Source organism: Micromys minutus (genome assembly GCF_963924665.1).
Source record: "Micromys minutus genome assembly, chromosome: 8".
In the NCBI taxonomy this organism is placed as follows: Eukaryota; Metazoa; Chordata; class Mammalia; order Rodentia; family Muridae; genus Micromys; species Micromys minutus.
Window position 1 is genome coordinate 25863025 of NC_137977.1, and position 4150 is coordinate 25867174.

The 4150-nt window shown below is 46.2% G+C and overlaps 1 pseudogene across 1 annotated transcript; it reads left to right on the forward strand.

The window, feature by feature from the left end:
• The first annotated feature begins 219 nt into the window (after window positions 1-219).
• Window positions 220-361, forward strand: LOC308423667 (thymosin beta-10-like; annotated as a pseudogene). The gene has a single exon. The product of its transcript is annotated as a thymosin beta-10-like (transcript).
• Window positions 362-4150: the final 3789 nt, after the last annotated feature.

Sequence of the window (4150 nt, forward strand, 5' to 3'; positions counted from 1 at the left end):
TCTCTGGGGCAGGTCCAGGAACGTTCTTTTCTAATAGTCACCCCCAGAAAGTCTGCTACAGGTGGCCCACAGACAACAGATTGAAATTTTCTGTGCTACAGAAAACCTACTTCTTAATTTTGGGCATTCAGAAGGCGGGGCCAGGTCTCTTGCTGCAGCAACGCAAGTGGGAGCACCTGGAGCGCGAGCTCGGAACAAGAATCCACGAGTTGTAAGAAAATGGCAGACAAGCCAGACATGGGGGAAATCGCCAGCTTCGATAAGACCAAGCTGAAGAAAACCCAGACACAGGAGAAGAACAACAAACACCTTGCCGACCAAAAAGACCATTGAACAGGAAAAGAGGAGTGAAATCTCCTAAAAGCCTAGGAAGATTTCCCCATCCCACCCTACCCCATCATCTCCAAGACCCCCTGGTGATGTGGAGGAAGATCACCTCAAGCTGCACTGTGAACCCAGGCACTTTGTGCTGATGCCACCGGCCCATGGGTCTCTGAAGGGGACCCCCCCCCACTAATCAGACTGCCAAATTTCACTGGTTTGCCCTGGGATATTATAGAAAATTATTTGTATGATTGATGAAAATAAAACATACCTAGTGGCAAAAGAAAAGTAAAGAAAGGAAGGGAGGAAGGAAGGAAGGAAGGAAGGAAGGAAGGAAGGAAGAAAGCAGGGCCAATGGTCAAAGCTATGACAACAATTATTGTTTGAAAAATGAAATTGCAAAATTGGCTGAGTGACAGATAGAGCCATACAGTGGAGCACATGGGCTTGACAGGTTGCTACCACTTCTGAATGAGGCATGAAGGTCACACAGCCTTCTCATATACAACTCCAAGCATGTTCAGGAAGCAAATGTCTCAGCTGAGTTAGACAGAGAAGGCAGTTAGAATCTGGCTTCCCTCTCTTCTTTCCTTATTCCTGTTTCACAACAGCAACATATTCACCCTGGGAGCCAAAGGCCACATTTTCCAGGGTTGGGTCACACACAGATCCTCTCTGGAAGGCAGACCTCAGACCCTTGGAAGGAAAGGCTCAGCAGGGTAGGTGCAGTGCTTGCAGAGAGAAAAAGAAGGAAGCTGTGGAGGAACATGAATGGGTATACAAGTATGTTCCCAGTAGGATAGAGAAGCCAGGCTGGGAAAGGTACATTGCTTGGTCCATAGTGAATTGTCATTCTCCAGCTGAATATTCAAAAGAAAGATTTACAGAGAAAATAACCTAATTAGTTAATCATGATACTAAGAGAAGAGGTCTAGAAGCTGTACCCATCATAAATAACACATCAGGTTTTTAAAATTCCCGTTTCTCACCCCAGAAAAACTTCTGGTAAAGAAGACACTACCGATCAGATGACATCCATGAGAAGCTGCTAATTTCTGCAAAATGGAGGCTCCAGATGATGAAGGTATCACGTGTTTGTATCTGAATCCTCTCCTCACCCCCACTTCCCAGTCCAACATTCTAATAAACGCTCTCACCTGGACCAAAAAACAGATGAGCTTGTGACTCTTCATCCAGACTCTCACAGCTCTTTCTCTGACAACTGTATATTCACAAGACAGTCTTGACAGGAATGTAAAAAAATAATTGCCCTTCTTGAGGGCTTCCAACTGCATGCTGGTTCCAGAGAGTAGTACTCTTATTTTATGTTTACATAAGGCTTTTCATCTGTGCATTGCCAGATCTTGGCTAACACTAAATGCTGGCAAGTAGCATTAATCTGTCAGAGAAATGGGGGAATTTAGTCACAGGAACCAAAAATAACTGATCGTGTCATTTAAGGAACCTGCAGGAAATAGACAGTTAGATGTACTTTCTACGACCACCCCGAGCCTTTTGAAAATGTGTCAGGTACCTTAGGTTTGGTGGTGCATTCCAGCCATTTGGGAGGCCCAAGCAAGATTGCTTATACCTAGGAGTTGGAAGCCAGCCCAAGACCCTGCCTGTCTCTGAAAAGTATATAAAGATATTTCAGGCAACTGAGATCTAACCGTAGGAAGAAACATGTGTTTAACCAGAGAAAGAAAGATTACTAAGTTATAAACAATTGATTTCAGAGGTGTATGTGTGCGTGTGTGTGTGTGTGTGTGTGTGTATTCACACGCCCGCAGAGTGTAAGAACACTGTAGTGGTGTTGAATGCACTTCAATTTCTTGTGAGAACAGAGAAAGGATGGAGGAGGCTGGGCAGGCAATAGGTGTCATGAAGGTAAAGGATGCAGAGGTGAGTAGTGTAGGGTTCTTCAGTGTCTGTAGGTGGCTTACACTCAAGAAGAAAGGGTTTTGAGCAACTGACAGGGCAGACTCGTGAGCAGGAGGAACCAGGATGCTGCTAGTTTCAAGGGCGATGGAAAAGTGATGTGGGATGTGGTGGTCATCCGTGCAGGAAGAGATTGGAAGAGGACTCTGCCGATTACAAAGAATGCTTTTGTTAGCTGGCCATTTGACAGGGAGCTCTGTAGTGCTTAGTTCAGGCTTTAGGGAACCTCAGCTGCACAGGAGACTCTGAGACCTCTTCCCTTTACCAGCCTGCATGTGCACACCTGTGAAGAAACAGTTGGCAAAGATGGCTGACCCGGGTCTTCGCCTCCAGTAGCTCTTCAGCTCTGAAATCGTTGGCTATGGCCAAGATCTCCAGGGCCCCTCAGGTTGCCTCAGTGTGTTCCTTGTAGGGTTGCACATTTTAGCTTCCTGTCTCTGGTCTTATTCTTGCCAGACAGGATGGTTTCGTTTGTACACAGAAAGCCCACGGGAGCCAGTGCAAATACAAGAATAAGTTATTAACGTACAGTTCTTTATAAAGTCCTGAGTGGATTCCTTAGGGAATGGCTGGATCCATCATGGTAACCACCTAGTTGGAGCGTCCATCTTTCTTTCCCTGGTCCTGTCTCTTAGGAGGCCTCTTTCTTTCAGATCTAGTTTCTTAGGACAACTGTGTGCAGTTCTTCTAACCCTGACTTGAATAGATGACATGTCTCCCCGAGTGTGCAGTGGATAGTGCCTTGGGTCAAATACCCATCCTTGAAACAAACAGTAGGGCAAGAAGGGGTTATGTGTGCACATGGCTGGTGCCCAGGTCACATGCTCCTGCTTTGGAGGTACAGTCCTGCCTCAGTTTTGCACACTGGCTTAACTAGGAGAGAGACAGAGAACTGGGTTCTGGGTAGTTAAAAAAAAACAAAAAAACAAAAAAAAAAAAAAAAAAAAACAAATTCTGGAACCCCACCCTCAACCCAGGCTCTCTGAGACCTATAGGTAAAGGAGAGACAAAGGTTTGGGGCCCAAATCAAGAGAAGGCCACAGGGATGAAAAAGAAATGGCCAATCCAGAGAAGGCCCAGGGATATGTGGAGTCCAGGACAGCTGTATCAAGTCTACTGAGAATGCCCTTTGTTCAGGAGGCACTGAAGGTAGGATTTAGGATAAGGCTGATCCACAGGCCTGGTAGGAGATCTCAGGGATGGGCCGGGGAGCTGGGGGATGGAGGCTGGTGTCTGCTGGGTTTCCTGCTCTGGATTACACTCCTGCCCTCCCCTCCCATGCAAGCCATGTGTTCCCTCTACACCTCAGCATCCAGCCAGAAAAAGGCTTTTGTGTTTTCTTGGCAAGAAAAAAAAACGAGGACCCAGTAATTAAAGTCCGTATGCAAAGCTGCTACCTTCAGCACACCATGGTCTTTTAATTAGTATGTAATTGGTCAGAGAGGTACCATCAAACAGCTCCCAGCTTGGCCCACTGCTAGCAGGGTACTTGAAAAGTCCCAGACCAGAGAAGGATAATAAATGCCTTAAGTCCCATCTGTTGGAAAGATTTGTTCAAGGTAAACATTTCTGTTTGGTTACTTTTTTTTTTTTTTTTTTTTTTTTTTAAATCACATGCTGCAGTTTCTTCAAATTCAGTAGCAACTAGCATAGTGTTCTTGGGAGGTAGGAACGTGAAGAAGTAAAGTAGGAGGTAGCTCAGAGATGCATGTATCCCTGAGGGGAAAGAGCACAGAGTGTAGTGGGGTGGGCAGGGAAGGAGGGAGGTGACTCGGAGGTCGGGTCTGAGTGACATGTCAGGGACTCTGCTGTCATGTCCTGCCATGCAAATAGCTCCTGGTCCCCTCAGTAGTCTGTTGCTTTTGAGGTGGCTGTGCCCTTGCTGTCT